Source organism: Eptesicus fuscus, chromosome 1 (assembly GCF_027574615.1).
Source record: "Eptesicus fuscus isolate TK198812 chromosome 1, DD_ASM_mEF_20220401, whole genome shotgun sequence".
In the NCBI taxonomy this organism is placed as follows: Eukaryota; Metazoa; Chordata; class Mammalia; order Chiroptera; family Vespertilionidae; genus Eptesicus; species Eptesicus fuscus.
The window spans coordinates 76354614-76372073 of NC_072473.1; the positions used below are offsets into that span (position 1 = coordinate 76354614).

Consider the following 17460-nt stretch of genomic DNA (forward strand, 5'->3'; position numbering starts at 1 on the left):
CCTTTGATCCTGGTTCACAGTTGATTGGGAGAAGGATGAACATCTAAAGTACAGGAAATAATTCTATGTGCTACTGGCAGCCTATGTGAATTGGTCTGGCATAGAGAGATGTAGCCAAAAAGGGATAAGGTAGATGTTCAAAATTCAGAACTATAGAAACAATCAGACTATATGTAGCAATATGGAAATATTTCCAGAAATACAGCATAGAAAGCATACTTACACTTTATACTTTAACAGAAATTTGGAAATATTTGCAAAAGTGTGGAAAGAATCAGACCTATAGGTAGAGGGAGTTGAAAGGACTGTTAGAGGAAGAAAATTAAGTAGAATTAAGGGGCCATGAACAAATCAAAATTAAGAATAAACTAAAATAGTAAGGCAGAAAAAGTGGTAAAGAAACCAATGTGAAGTTATAAAAAAGAAGACAAAGGACAGTAACTGAATTATGTTCATGCAATATTAGATTCAGGAGGTCCCTAAGGCTGCCTTTAGAACACCTTGAAGAGCCATGATAATACCTGTATTAGATTTCCACAAGATTCCATTTCCCTTTTGGACATAAGGATCTTTACAATAATTTCCCACATTCTTCATGTTAGTCTTTGGGAGGATGGAATGAGTGCCACAGGGGAAGACCATGCCCAATCATAAAGGATTCTTATGATTACTATCCAACAAAAACACTGGAGACACTGCAGATTGGATCCTGTGTGGCATTCTTTATAGCCATATGTCCTCGTGTTCTTCATCTGAGAATAATAATCTGATATAAAAAAATCTTTTCCCAGAAATGCTGAAAATTAATGACACTATTAAAGAGACCCCTCCTTTATTAATTAATTTATCTCAACACTGGGTAACTACCACATTCCAACACAAGAACAATTAAGGAAAAATGAGTCTTGTACCTGAAACTATTATATGGTATACCAATTATATTTAAGTTAACAATTTTAAATTAAAAAAAGAAAAATGAGTCATTATAAAGGACCTTATCTTTACCCAAAGAAAAATTTTTCAAAAGTAATCTAGATTTATTTAGGTGATCATTTTGTAAGTTATATAAATGTCTAATCACTATTGTACTGAAGCTAATATAATATTTTATGTCAACTATAATAGAAAAATAAAAAAATTAAAATAAAATATATAAAAATTAAGAAATTTTCTATACAAAAAAAAGTAATCTGCATTTCTTGACATGGACAGATATCCAAAGAGGAAAGACAAATTCTAAGACTGTGTGTGTATTCCATCTTTTTTTTTTTTAATATATATTTTATTGATTTTTTACAGAGAGGAAGGGAGAGGAATAGAGAGTTAGAAACATCGATGAGAGAGAAACATCGATCAGCTGCCTCCTGCACACTCCCCACCGGGTATGTGCCCGCAACCAAGGTACATGCCCTTGACCGGAATCGAACCTGGGACCCTTGAGTCTGCAGGCCGACGCTCTATCCACTGAGCCAAACCGGTTAGGGCTGTATTCCATCTTTGTAAAACAAATACATTTAATGTATGTTTGTATGTGTTTGGCAAAAAGGTTGGAAAGATAAAAATCAAACTGTTCACTCTACATATATGTTTACTAGAGGCCTGGTGCATGAAATTCATGCACGGGGGCGGTGTCCCTCAGCCCAGCCTGTACTCTCTCCAATCTGGGACCCCTAGAGGGATGTCTGACTGCCCTCTCACAATCCAGGACTACTGGCTCCCAACCACTCACTTGACTTCCTGCCTGATTGCCCCTAACTGCTTCTGTCTGCCAGCCTGATCACCCCCTAACCACTCCCCTGCCAGCGTGATAGATGCCTAACTGCTCCCCTGCCAGCCCGATTGCCCCTAACTGTCCTCCCCTGATGACCTGATCGCCCCCAACTGCCCTCCCCTGCAGGCCTGGTCTCCCCCAACTGCCCTCCCTACAGGCCTGGTCCCCCCCAACTGCCCTCCCCTGCTGGCCTGGTCACCCCTAACTGCCCTCCCCTGCTGGCCTGGTTCCCCCCAACTGCCCTCCCCTGCAGGCCTGGTCACCACTAACTGCCCTCCCCTGCTGGCCTGATTGCCCATAACTGCCCTCCCCTGCTGGCCTGATTACCCACAACTGCCCTCCCCTGCAGACCATCTTGTGGGGGCCATCTTTTTTTTTTTAATATATATATTTTATTGATTTTTTACGGAGAGGAAGAGAGAGGGATAGAGAGTTAGAAACATCGATGAGAGAGAAACATCGATCAGCTGCCTCCTGCACACCCCCTACTGGGGATGTGCCTGCAACCAAGGTACATGCCCTTGACCGGAATCGAACCTGGGACCCTTGAGTCCGCAGGCCGACGCTCTATCCACTGAGCCAAACCGGTTTCGGCGTGGGGGCCATCTTGTGTCCACATGGGGGCAGCCATCTTTGACGACATGGGGGTGGCCATCTTGTGTGTTGGAGTGATGGTCAATTTGCATATTACTCTTTTATTAGATAGGATATGCATGTGTATATGGTTCTTATAATTTAAAAAGTAACATGTAACATTCCTACCTTTAAAGAAACAGATATACAGGCCAACAAAACACCTTCCGGAGATGTTAAATAATACCTACAATAAATTAATACCTGTCAACTTCAATATAAATGAATCTTGAGTCATAAAAAAATGGTATAATAATTTAAATACATTTATACAGCATTTATCTTTGTCTCTTTTTTATGCTATCTTATGAAGGTATAAATTAGCTCTGGCATAAGACATAATATTTAAAAAAGAAATGGATTTGAGAATGAAGGTTCTATCACAGTCTGATTTTGCAATTTACAACTTTGGTCTTAACTAAATATAGTCAGCTCTACATATCTGTGTAATAAAAGGAAATCACAATTCTATAACTAACAGAAAATAATTGCATACCAAACTTGGATTTACATCTAAATAAATCTCATTCTGAAGGCCTCAAAATCATTATATAAAATAGTGAAAACATCCTTTCAAAGACTCTACTATCCAATTTTCCTTTCTTGTCCCAGATCTATAACTATGTATCTCACTCCATGCTGGGAATGAACATCATTATCTTTTCAGACAAAGGCAAATAATGAGAGTGATAACAAACTTCTCTTAAAACTTGCTGATTATACCTAGGGTAGAGAATCATCCCAAATGGTTATAAAGTTGCAGACACAGACACCTGAAAGCTGCACTACAAGGCTGATTTGTGAGGTGAAGTATCTGAGCAAGTAAATACACTTGGGCAGAAGAAAAGGTGAGAAGGGGAAAGAAACAACTCAGGGTTGTTGGTGTAGAGTTGAGACATATCAGATGGGGAGATGGGTAAATACATAAGGTAAATTTGAATGAAATGGCAATAAAGCATGAGCTAATAGCAAAGGTACTAGTTTGCAGGTAGAAATTTGAGACTTAAATAGGTAGGGGGTGGGTACTGGCACAGTCACAAAAAGCCTGCCAATTCATATTTCGATTCAGCATGACTGAAATAGTAGTTCTTTGTTCAGCATTTTATAAGGAAATTATGTGTTATATTTTCTGCAAATACAATAACTTGTAAAGTCCTCAGACACACCCTTCACAACTCTCATAGGTTGGCCAGTTAGTATAGTACACAGTACAAACTCAGTTAAGTGCTGGCTGTGTGAATTTAAAATAGAGCATGTACATCTTTGTTTAGGAATAATTACTTTAACATTAAAAGGCATTGACTTTTAGTTTATTCCAGGTTTGAAGAAAGAGTAATTTCAGCCCTAAGCAAACTTTTAAAAGTAAAAACAAACAAGACTTCCTTAAAATGGAGTCTGATTTAATGATAGATTTAAGTAGCAATTGTCCCCTAACCACTCAGTTCACCATAGCTATAAGGCAATGAGTAACCAAGTTTTTTTCAACCTACAACCTAATTAGCTCCTAAGTGGTCGAAACAAATTTAGGATAGGTCTAAAGAAACTCTTTTTTAAGGAGAGAGCCAACTTCTATGCAGGTCAAAAATTAACTTTTAGAGAAAAAAATCAGTCATAATATATTGTGCCAATTTAAACACTATGATCAATAGTAAAAATTCCTAAGTCTTACTAGATGCTGCTCCACCTGTTCCAGGGAATATTAATCCAAATCCCAAAGTTATACCACCAAATGTTGTAGCCAAAATTGTTGGGTCACGCACTGCAAAAAAGATAATATAACCTATTACACTTTTAATAAAAAAAAAAACAGTGAGAAATTTACACAGTCTTTTTCATCTGAAGAGACCTTTAGAAGCTTTTGGCTAAACTTCAAAAGACTATGGTCAAACCATTTACATGAAATGTCCAGAAAAGGCAAAACTATGGCTATAGAAAATAGATTAGTTGATGTCTGGGGATGAGCAATCTTATTGGGGTGATACACATGCTCTAAAACTGGATTACAGTGAGAATTACACAATCAATAAATATTAAAAACACTGAATTATACACTTAAATTAATTTTTATATGTAGTTATACTTCATTAAAATTAAGTTTTAAAAGTACAGTGGTTGAGATTTCATTTTGTAGGCAAAGCACCAAAGACAGAAAGGAGAAAAAGCCTGTTAAAGGTAACAGGAAAAGTCTTTGATTGAAAATGGAATTCATTCAATAATTTTAACTTCCAACCTCAGATATGGTCATATTCAAGAAATCTATTGTTACTGAGAGGGATATTGCTTACATATATCAAAATCTTTCTAAAATCTCAGTCATGTCTCAAAATTGGAAGTCTACTTTGTAAAAATCACAACTCAAATGGTAACCAGCAATTTTAACTAATGTTTACCTATGCCAGTTGCTCAAGAGGCCACTATAGGGATGGTATGCCACTATTTTTCATGCTTGATGAGGCATCAGCAATTTCTGGCAAGTTTTATTCCTGGGAATGGGGTCAATCTTACTATAATAGGACTTTGGGAAAAACATATTACAGCTAGGACTACAATAACAAAAACTAATGATGAACATCATGGCCCTGGGAAGATGCCTCAAAAGCACAGTCAGCTTATTGACCTGTAAAAAGAAATTGCCTAACATATATATGGAGTTCAATATTCTCAACATTTGCTATTATTCTATTAAGAGAAGATGTGTAGCAAAGATGTTGGGATTACGAGATAATTAATGTCCCACTTTTCAGCTCAAAGAGTCCAGATGTTACCTTCAAGGGAGACATCACACACACAGTGTCAGTTAAAACCCAGAATCCCAGCTGGTCCTTTTGTCATATAACACTTCTGATAGGTAAAAAGTAAAGATCATAAACCTGGTCTATATCGAATACACTATAGCAAGGCTCCAACATTTATTTTCTTACGTTATCTTACTCACATGGATAATAAGGCTTCTTCCCTTTAGACATACTTGGCAATATGCCCAACTCTTCCTATTCACAGTAGCTTCATGAAGTTGTTTCTAGACATTATGATGTTAATGAATTATATGCTTAAAATGATCACTTTAATCTGTAATAATCATCCTATCTAATAATAGACAAATATGAAAATTGACCATACCTCAGACATGCCCACAAGCCACGCCCACCATCCAATCATAGCGAGTATGCAAATTAACCCAAACCAAGATGGCTACAGCCACAGAGAGCAAGGTTTCCTAGGTAACAGAGGAAGCCAAGCTTTCCGCCTGCCCTAGCCAGGCCTAAGCCTCCACTCAAGCTACAAAGTTTCAATTATAGAAGGTAAACAAATTCAAACAAATGGCGGCAGAATAGAGCTTGAGAGAGCAGGCCAGGGTTGCCGCCGGCAACAGGGGAAGCAAAGCTTTCCACACACCCTGGCCAGGCCCACCCGCTTAAGGCAACAAAGTTTCAATTATAACCCCAACACAAATGGCTACGGGCCTCGGAGGGAGCCCTAGGCTTGGCTCCACACCAGGCTACAAAGTTTCAATTGTAGAAGGACAATAAATTCCAGATACCAGGGCCTCCACTTGGGTCGCCAGGGGACGTGGCCGGCCTGCAAACCACCACAGGCCCCTCACTCAGGCTGCCCCACGCCCCAAGGGAACCCCACCCTGATCAGGGACACCCTTCAGGGCAAACCAGCTGCCCCCCACCCCTGTACCAGGCCTCTATCCTATCTAAAAAAAGAGTACTATGCAGATTGATCATCACTGCAACACACAATATAGCTGCCCCCATGTGGTCAAAGATCCTGCCCCCATGTGGACACAAGATGGCCACCACAAGATGGCCAGCAGGAGAGGGCAGTTGGGAGGCATCTGGCCTGCAAGGGAGGGCAGTTGAGAAGGACCAGGCCTGCAAGGGAGGGCAGTTGGAGGTGATCAACCCTGCAGGAGAGGGCAGTTAGGGGTAACCAGGCTGGCAGAGGAGGGAAGTTGGGGGCAAACAGGCTGGCAGCAGAGTGGTTAGGGGGTGATCAGGCTGGCAGGCAGAAGCGGTGCACGAAATTCGATTCTGGTCAAGGGCATGTACCTTGGTTGCGGGCACATCCCCAGTAGGGGGTGTGCAAGAGGCAGCTGATCGATGTATCTCTCTCATCCATGTTTCTAACTCTCTATCCCTCTCTCTTCCTCTCTGTAAAAAATCAATAAAATAAAAAAATATATATATATAGTTTGTGGATCACAGGAGAACACTAACTGTGTGACCCAGAACAACCAGGAGCCTGCTTCATTCCAAGCCCCAGGACTTGCTGCCAGGGCAACCCTGAGCAATCCAGTGCAGGCCACAGGGAGCACTGATTTTGCGACCCACAGCAACTCAGCGCCTGTTCCACCCCAAGCCCCAGGAGTTGCTGCTGAGGCAACCCGGAGCAACCCAGCACACCCCATTCTGGGCCATAGGAGAGTGCTGACTTTAGACCCAGAGCAACCCTGGGCCCACTCCACTCTGGCCTGGGACAGTGCTGCGGGGATGACGTGTACCCGACTCTGAGCCACAGGACAGTGTGGCCGAGGCAACCCAGAGCAACCCAGTGTGCCCATCCATGGGCCACAGGACCATGCTGCAAGTGCACTGCCAGCAGGATCTAGGGCTCCAGCCTGCTGCGGGTGCCAGAGCCTCACAGTGAATTGCATGCCAGAGGGCTCTGGGTCCTCAAAGGGAATTGCACACTAGAGGAACTGTACACATGCCCCTGCCACCCTGAGCATCTGAAGTGGATAACTGAGGGGCCAGATCTGTGGGAGAAGGGGGTACAAATCAGAGCAGAGACAATAAAGGCATGAAACTCAAGGCAGACCCAATCTCTGGGATAACAATTTCCGGACCATTGAACCGATAGGATTTTCAACCTCTCAGGCTCCAAGCAGGGTGCCCAAGACCACAAAGAGACAGCAAAATGGGGAGACAAAGAAACAACTCCCAAAGGAAAGAAAAGGGGGGAATCACTGGAAAAGGAATTAAATGAAATGGAAGCAAGCAATATGTCAGAGAAAGAATTCAGAATAATGGTTATAAAGATACTCAACCCCCTGGATGAGAAAATCACCAATATGTGTAAAAATCAAGAGAAAATAAAGAATGACATAAGTAAAATTATGAACATAATGGAAGATTTCAACAGTAGACTAGAAGAAGCAGAGGACCAAATCAGCGAGTTAAAAGACAGGTTAGAAAAAACCCCCGATCTGAAAAGCAATTGGAAAAAAATTTTAAAGAAGGAGGAAGGTTTAGGGGAGCTTTTGGACTACATGAAATGAAGCAACATCTGCATAATAGGGGTGCCAGAAGGTCAAGAATAGGAGCAAGGAATAGAAAACCTATTTGAAGAAATAATGACAGAAAACTTCCCTGACATTGGGAAGAAAAAAATCACACAAGCACAGAGAGTCCCAAAATAGATGAACCCAAAAAGATCCACACCAAGACACATCATAATTACAATGGCAAATATTAATGACAAATAAAAAATATTAAGAGCTGCAAGAAAGAGACAGAAAGTTACCTACAAGGGATCTCCCATTAGACTATCAAATGATTCCTCAACAGAAACACATCAGACCAGAAGGGAATGGAATGAAGTATACAAAGTGATACAAAGCAAGGGACTAAATCCAATAATACTCGATCCAGCAAGACTATCATTCAAAATTGAAGTGGAAATCAGGAGCTTCACAGATGAAAAAAGGCTAAGGGAGTTTATTACCACCAAGCCAGCAATGAAAGAAATGCTAAAAGGACTGTTGTAAATAGAAGAAATAGAAAGGGAAGAAAAAACACAGGCATAAAGAATAAAATGGCAACAAACAAGTACCTATCAATAATAACCTTAAATGAAAATAGATTAAATGCTCCAATCAAAAGACATAGGATGGCTGAATGGATAAAAAAACATTATCCATATATATGCTTTCTACAAGAGACCCACCTCAGCAAAAAGGACTTACAAAGATGGAAAGTGACAGGGTGGAAAAGTTTTTTTTAAGCAAATGGAAAAAAAAAAAAAAGCTGGGGTAACAATATTTATATCAGACAAAATAGACCTCAAAGTGAAGACCATAGAGATAAGGAGGGCCACTTCATAATACTAAAGGGATAGATACAACAAGAGGACATAACTCTGGTAAACATATATGCACCCAATGCTGGAGCACCCAAATACATAAAAAAAACTTCTAGAAGATATCAAGGGAGAAATCGACAGCAATACGATCATAGTAGGGGCCTTTAATACCTCATTGACATTACTGGATAAATCTTCTAGAAAAAAATATAAAAAAAGAAACAGCAATCCTAAATGATGCAATAGATCAGATGGAACTAATTGATATCTTCAGAACATTTCACCCCAAAGCTATGGAATATATACATTCTTCTCAAGTGCACACAGGACATTTTCAAAGATAGATCACATATTAGGACACAGGCTAAGTCTCTTCATATTCAAGAAGAGAGAAATCATATCAAGCATCTTCTAAGATCACAATGGCATAAAATAAGAAATCAACCACAATAAAAACAATTTTAAAAAATCAAACACTTGGAGGTTAAATAGCATGCTATTAAACAATGAATGGGCTACCAAAGAGAGCAAAGAAGAAATAAAAAACATCCTAGGAAACAAATGATAATGAAAACACAACAATCCAAAATCTATGGGGCACAATGAAAGGAGTCCTGAGAAGGAACTACAGGCCTACCTCAAAGAAACAAGAAAAACTGGTAATAAATTATCTGGGTGCTGCCATCTTGTGGATGTGGGTGCCACCATCTTTGAGGGCGTGGCAGTCAATTAGCATATTCCCTCTTTATTAGATAGGATAACTGTCTTCCATGTTTTTTGTCTACCTTTGAAATTATGCTTTTCTTCCTGTTAAGAAGGAAATAGAGGTAATGGGTGTGTGACAGAGGAAGGTTGTTCTATGAGTTTTCCCCTCAATATTTTAATTATTGTTGAAAGTATTACATGTGTCTCCTTTCCTTCTCCCCTCATTGACATCTCCCACCTGTTCTCACCCCCCAGCACATGCCCTCACCCCACTATATTCTGTGTCCATTGGTCATGGTCATACACATGGATACAAGTCCTTTGGTTGATCTCTTACCTCCCTCCCCCCACCCCTCCCCTACCTTCCCTCTGAGGTTTGATGGCCTGTTTGATTATTCTGTCTCTGGATCTATTTTTGTTCATCAGTTTATGTTGTTCATTATATTCCACAAATTAGTGAGATCATGTGATATTTGTCTTTCTCCAACAGGCTTATTTCACTTAGCATAATGCTGAGTCCATCCATGCTGTTTCAAATTGTGCTGCTATGAACATAGGGGTGCATATATTCTTTCTGATTGGTGTTTCTGATTTCTTGGGATATATTCCTAGAAGTGGGATTATTGGGTCAAATGGGAGTTCCATTTTTAATTTTTTGAGGCAACTCCATACTGTTTTCCACAGTGGCTGCACCAGTCTGCATTCCCACCAGAAGTGTATGAGGGTTCCTTTTTCTCCACATCCTTGCTAGCACTTGTTTCGTGTTGACTCGTTGATGACAGCCATTCTGACAGGTGTGAGATGGTAACTCATTGTCGTTTTGATTTGAATCTCTCAAATGCTTAGTGACTTTGAGCATGTTTTCATCCATCTCTTGGCCTTCTGTATGTCTACTTTCAAAAAGTGTGTATTTTGGTCCTTTGCCCATTTTTGGATTGGATTGTTTATCTTCCTTTTGTTAAGTTTTATAAGTTCCCTATAAATTTTGGAGATTAAACCATTATTGGATGTAACATTGGCAAATACCTTCTGCCAGTTAGTGGACTCTATTGTTTTGTTGATGATTTCTTTTGCTGTGCAGAGGCTTTTTATTTTGATGTAGTCCCATTTGTTTATTTTCTCCTTAGTCTCCATTGTCCTAGGAGCAGTATCAGTAAAGACATTGCTATGAGATATGTCTGATGTTTTGCTGCCTATGGATTCTTCTAAGATTTTTATGGTTTCTCATCTTATGTTTAAGTCTTTTATCCATTTTGAGTTTATTTTAGTATATGGTATATGTTGGTGATCTAATTTCATTTTTTTGCATGTGTCTGTCTAATTTTCCCAATACCATTTATTAAAGACTGTCTTGACTCCATTTTATGCTCTTGCCTCCTTTGTCAAATATTAATTGAGCATAATGGTTTGGGTTGATTTCTGGGTTCTTTGTTCTGTTCCATTGGTCTATATGTCTGTTCTTGTGCCAGTACCAGGCAGTTTTGAGAACAGTGGCTTTGTAATATAGCTTGATATCTGGTATTGTGATCCCTCCAGCTTTGTTCTTCTTTCTTAGGATTGCTAAGGCTATTCAGGGTCTTTTCTTTTTTTATCCCATATACATTTTTGGAGAGTTTGTTCCAGGTCTGTGAAATATGCCATTGGTATTTTAATGGGGATTGCATTGAATCTACAGATTGCTTTGGGTAATATGGACATTTTAGTGATGGTGGTTCTACCAATCCATGAATACAGTATATTCTTCCACTTGTTTATAACTTCCTCTATCTCTTTTTACAATGTCAGGTAGTTTTCCGAGTACAGGTCTTTTACCTCCTTAGTTAAGCTTATTCCTAAGTAACTTAATTTTGTTGTTGCAATGGTAAAAGGCATTTTTTTTTTTTTTAGTTTCTCTTCCTGTGAGTTCATTATTGGTGTATAAATATGTCTTAGATTTCTGGGTGTTAATTTTGTATCCCGTTATGTTGCCAAATTCACTTATTAAATCAAGTAGTTTTTGATGGAGTATTATGGTTTTCTATGTACAATATCATGTCATCAGCGAATAATGACAGTTTTACTTCTTCTTTTCCAATTTGGATGCCTTTTATTTCTTCTTCTTGTCTGATCGTGGTGGCTAGTACTTCCATCATTATGTGGAACAGGAGTGGTGAAAGTGGGCATCCTTGCCTTTTTCCTATTCTTAGGGGAAATGATTTTAGTTTGTGACGGAAAAAAAAAATAGATCGTGGGAAGAAGTGCAAAATGAAAAATCAAAAGATTGAAAAATGTTGGGCAATGTTTGTTATTAATATTAAAAATCTATATAATTTTATTAACCAATGTTACCCCAATAAATTTAATATTGATATTCTCTATGTCTGTAATACTTTGGAACCACATAGTGTATTTGTTAAATCTAGTCCATGCCAGCTTCCAAAAACCAGAAAAGGTTTTAGTTAGCTTCATTCTTTGATGCTTCATCAAAATTTTCTATGAGATCAATGTCTACTGGTTTTGGTGCTCTGTTGAAGTTCAGTTAATTTCCTAAAACTTGTATAGCTGTCAGTTACAAGCTGACAATATTTCAGGAAGCTTTTCTGTGATTTGTTTGGCTTCTGCTTGACTGGTAATTGCAAAGATATTAGCAAAAAGGTAAGGGTGGACTCCATCACCTTTAATTATGTTTAACGCTTCAAAACCAGCTACATTATTATGCACAGAAAGGTTTTTTTAAAAATAACTCTGAAGTTTTTTGCCATTGGCTATAGCTGTCCTATGTATCACCTTCTTATTTCTGTGAACAGTACCCTTGCCCCTTATCCAGACACAAGCCTGAAGTTTGGCTAACTTTTCTTGATTCATGCTGTTGGTAAATCTGAAGCAGGGAGGTTCCTCCAACACCAGTATGAGGCAAGAGCCAAGGTTAAGTACTTTGAGATAGGGAGATTATTCTGGATTATCTAGGTAAAGGAAATCTAATGACATGAATCCTTAAAAGTAAAGATCCTTTCCAGGCTGTGGTCAGAGGGAGAAGTGACTACAAAATGGTCAGAAAGATACAAAGATACTGATACAAATGGCCTTTTAACAAGTGAAAACACAATGTCATTAGTCATTAGGAAATTGCAAAGAACCATATGATTTCACTCATATGTGGGATATAAAACTGAAAGCAACAAATGAACAAACAAGAAAAACAAACAGACACAGACAACAGTGTAGTGTTTACCAGAGGGAAGGGGGATAGGTAGTAAAAATGTAATGGTGAAGGAAGATTTGACTTTGGGTGATGGGCACAATGCAATATACAGATTATGTATCATAGAATTGTATACTTAAAATCTATATAATTTTATTAACCAATGTTACCCCAATATATTTAGTTTAAAAAACCACAATGATATACCACTTCATAGCAACTAGGATGGCTATAAAAAAGACAGATAGCAAGTATTGGTAAGGATGTGGAGAATCTGGAAGCCTCATACAATGTTGATGGAAATGTAAAATGGTATAGCCTCTTTGGAAAGCTTTCTGACACTTACTCAATGTGTTAAACATTTGGTTACCGTATGACTCAGTAATTCCATCCTAGGTATCTACACAAGAGAAATGAAAACATATCCACACAAGAACATGTACATGAATGATCACAGAAGCATTATCCATAATATATAAAAGGTATAAACAACTCAACTAAATTTCATCAACTGATGAATGGATGAATAAAATGTGGTACATCAACACAATGGAATTTTATTTAGTCATAAAAAGGAAAAGTACTGATATATGCTAAAATGTGGATTGAGCCTTCAAAACATCATGCTAAGTAAAAGAAGCTAATCACAAAAGACCACACATTGTATGGTTCCATTTAAATAAAATGTGCAGAATAGGGAACGACAATAGAGCCAGAAACCAGAATAGTGGTTGCCAGTGATGGGTAGGCAGGGGAGGCAGTAACTGCTAGTGGGTACAGTTTCTTTTTGTGTGTGGGGGTTGTGTGATGAAAATACCTGGGGTAATGGCTGCACAACTCTATGAATATACTAAAAAATGTGTATACTAAATACACTTTAAATTGGTAAATTATATGGTATATGAATTATCCTATCTACTAATAGACAAATATGCAAATTGACCATACTTCCGACACACCCACAAGCCACGCCCACAAGCCATGCCAACCATCCAATCAGAGCGAGTATGCAAATTAACCCAAACCAAGATGGCTACAGCCACAGAGAGTAAGGTTTCCTAGGTAACAGAGGAAGCCAAGCTTTCCGCCTGCCCTAGCCAGGCCTAAGCCTCCACTCAAGCTACAAAGTTTCAATTATAGAAGATAAACAAATTCAAACAAATGGTGGCAGAATGGAGCTTGAGAGAGCAGGCCAGGGTTGCCGCCGGCAACAGGGGAAGCAAAACTTTCTGCACACCCTGGCCCGGCCCACCCACTTAGGGCAACAAAGTTTCAATTATAACCGCAACACAAATGGCTGCCGGAGCCCCAGGCTTGGCTCCACTCCAGGCTACAAAGTTTCAATTGTAGAAGGAAAATAAATTCCAGATACCAGGGCCTCCACTTGGGTCGCCAGGGGACGTGGCCGGCCTGCAAACCACCACAGGCCCCTCGCTCAGGCCGCCCCACACCCCAAGGGAACCCCCACCCTGATCAGGGACACCCTTCAGGGCAAACCAGCTAGCCCCCACCCCTGTACCAGGCCTCTATCCTATCTAATAAAAGAGTATTATGCAGATTGATCATCACTGCAACACACAATATAGCTGCCCCCATGTGGTCAAAGATCCTGCCCCCATGTGGACACAAGATGGCCACCACAAGATGGCCAGCAGGAGAGGGCAGTTGGGAGGCACCCGGCCTGCAAGGGAAGGCAGTTGAGAGGGACCAAGCCTGCAAGGGAGGGCAGTTGGAGGTTAACAACCCTGCAGGAGAGGGCAGTTAGGGGTGACCAGGCTGGCAGAAGAGGGAAGTTGGGGGAAAACAGGCTGGCAGCAGAGTGGTTAGGGGGTGATCAGGCTGGCAGGCAGAAGTGGTTAGGGGCAATCAGGAAGGCAGGCAGGCAAGCAGTTGGGAGCCAGCAGTCCTGGATTGTGAGAGGGATCCCATATCGGAGAGGGTATAGACTGGGCTGAGGGACAACCCCCCTCCGTGCACGAATTTCGTGCACCGGGCCTCTAGTGTAATAATAAAATTGTGAGAAAGTCTGGAGTAAAGTCTCAGAAAACATCTGCCTCTTGCTTTAAAATTTAAAATAAAATAAAAAACTATAAAAGAAATAACACTTGATGGAAAATTAAATTTAAAAATAAAGAAATAAAGCTAGAGAAATTAAGTACCTAAAGACACAAATAAGATTAATTGGTTAATTGAAAACAAAGTTCATCTTTTCATTCTCACTGTAGATTATTATACATGATATATGGTAGTAATGAAAGAGTTAAAGCAGAATTAGGTAGAGAAAGGGGTGGAAGGAGGAGGAATTGTGGAGCTAGCTGAAACCACAAAATGTTTTGCAGAAAAACAGGATAGCAGAAACACAGGATGTTACGAAACAAGGATGTTTTTCTTGCAAGTGCAAAATAAAATGTTTCAAAAAGGCCAGGAACCAATCAGAGAGCAGCATAGATAGACAACGAACGGTGCCTTTAGTAGATATAAGAGGAAGGGCAGAATGTTTTGGGGGAAACCCATTTGAATCTCCCTCCCCCCACCTGCAGCGGGGAGCCTGTGTTTGTTCGAAATGAACTCCTGCCTTGTTGAACTCCTCTGGTCCAGAGCTTCATTTTTGCATTCCATGAGACACGACCCCGGGGAAGAATTCCTACTCACTGGTTCCAGTATCAGTAAGTGCTCAATAAATGCTTCTGCTGAATTAAACCATTTTTTTCCAGATGCCAATATATAATAACAGATGGTCTATTTCCTCTTCAAAAGAAAAAACTGCTTAAATAAGTAACTGCATTTGAATCTACTGGTACCAGTGTCCAACTGTTGAACAGCTCATGGCAATACATGACATAAAACTCTCCTACCCAAAACATCTTGTGGGCCATTGGGTGAAGGGAATAGGAAGGAGATGCTGGAAAGGAATTGGAAATTTTAGGCAAAAACTAACCCTCTTGCCCCCAAATCACTCAAATGTCTGGTTATTGCAATTCATTTATTTATCACTCCATCCTTTCTCCAAAAGGTTTGAAATGTTATCTTCATAAACCACGTTTGTTTCTGTACTTTAAAATTTTTCACTGATTTTTTTCCTATCCTGTTCCATAGGAGAGTTTCAATTATTATGTCACTAGTATTAATTTATTTTTATATTACATAATATTTTAAACTTACTGGAAGAGAATAAACTTATACTTTCTATAAGCATGCCATAATTACTTCCTTTAAAAAATAAGATATGATTCTCATGCATTTATTCCCCCATTTAAACTTTATAATCTTGTTAAGTACCCCCCATTTCCTTCCCCTAAAGATTCCCAGTGTGTTTTATAAGAATTACATTAAATGTGTATAGATTAATTTGTAAATAAATGAAATTTGTATACTATCAACCCAGGCATTCACTGGGTCTCTTCATTTATTCATGTCTTTATATATTCCTTAATAAAATTTTGAGGTTATGTTCATATAGGTTATGCACATTTTTAGTTTATCTCTAGGCACTTCATACTTGCGGTTGAAATTGTTAATGGGACCTTTCTTCATTATATCTCCAAATTACTATTGCATAAACATGGGGAAGCTATTGATTTTTGTATTATTTATTTTGTAACTGACCATATTACTGAAACCCCTTCACTAGTTAGTGCTAATTAAATTTGCACTTGATTTATGCCCATATTTTTTAAATCTTGATAATTTGTCTCAGGTACTGGCATAATTTCAGGAGCCTGACATTAAATAACAGAGGTAACCAAGGAAGCACATGCCATTTAATATGATTTGCTTTTAAGTTAACAGAATTTTACCCTTAAATAAGAAAGTATTTAAGAGACAGTCTTATTTTTCTAATCATAGGACTAGGGCAGGATTTTTCAACATGGCACTACTGACATTTTTTTTTTTCAGTGTAAAATTTTTATATTTAGAATTAGGCAGCTGGACTCAGTTTAGATGACCCCAATTTTGTTGGCAACATCCAAAGCACCAGAGTCAGGAGCCAGTCGAACATATGCCTTCTTCTCTCCAAAGGCCTGATCAGAGGGTTGACCTTGGCCACATCAATGGCATAGAGCTTCTTCACAGCCTGTTTGATCTGGTGCTTGTTGGTCTTGACATCCACAATGAACACAAGTGTATTGTTGTCTTCTATCTTCTTCATGGCTGACTTGGTAGTCAAGAGAAAGTTGATGATGGCATAGTGGTCAAGCTTGTTTCTCCTGGGTGCTCTCTTCCAAGGATATTTAGGCTGCCTTTGGAGCCTTAGTGTCTTTGGCCATTGGAATGTGGCTGACATGCGGATCTTCTTTTTGTGTGTGTGTGTGTGGCTGTGGATGCCTTTCAACACTGCTTTATATGTCTTCAAAGGCTTTGCTTTGGCTTTGGCTTTGGGAGGGGCAGGGACTTAGCTTTTGGTGCCATCTTTGTAAAAAGCGGCATTACTGACATTTTGAGGGAAATCAGTCTTTGTTGTGGAGGGCTATCCCATGTAGGGATATAATAAGAAATGTGTATTTGGTGTTTGGTCTCTTTCCTAGACAGAGATCCTAAAAGCCTTGTAATTTCCTAAGTGTTAAGGGTTATAGGAGCATCTTTATGTCATAACATTTGTATTTTGTCCTTAATTCCTGAAATAGCTCCAAGAACAACAAAAGTGAACAGAGCCTCTTCAGTTATTTATAACAAGGCCCTTTCAATCACACCTGATTTATGTTAATGAGGTAAACTTAGAAAGGCCCCAAGGATGAGGCTCTGGTACCAGAGGAACCAATCAAGTGATTAGAGGACTGGAACTTTTGGCCCCATCCCCTAACCTCCAGGGAGGGAAGAGGGCTGAAGATTAAATTCTATCACTAGGGGTCAAGATTTAATCAATCATGCCTACATTGTGGCACCTCCATCAAAACCCTAAATGAAGAGGTTTGGAGAGGTTCTGGGTTGGCAAACATAAGGAGGTGCTAGTAGCGTGAGGCACTTGGAAAATACATGAAGAATCTGGGCTGTTCTCCATACCTTGCCCTATGTGTCTCTTCTATTTGGCTATTCCTAAGTATCATTTATAATAAAGTATCATTTATAATTGTAAGTAAAG

General features: G+C 39.4%; 1 pseudogene; it reads right to left on the reverse strand.

The window, feature by feature from the left end:
• Positions 1-16284: 16284 nt before the first annotated feature.
• Positions 16285-16790, reverse strand: LOC103299471 (60S ribosomal protein L23a-like; annotated as a pseudogene).
• Between the last annotated feature and the right edge of the window lie 670 nt (positions 16791-17460).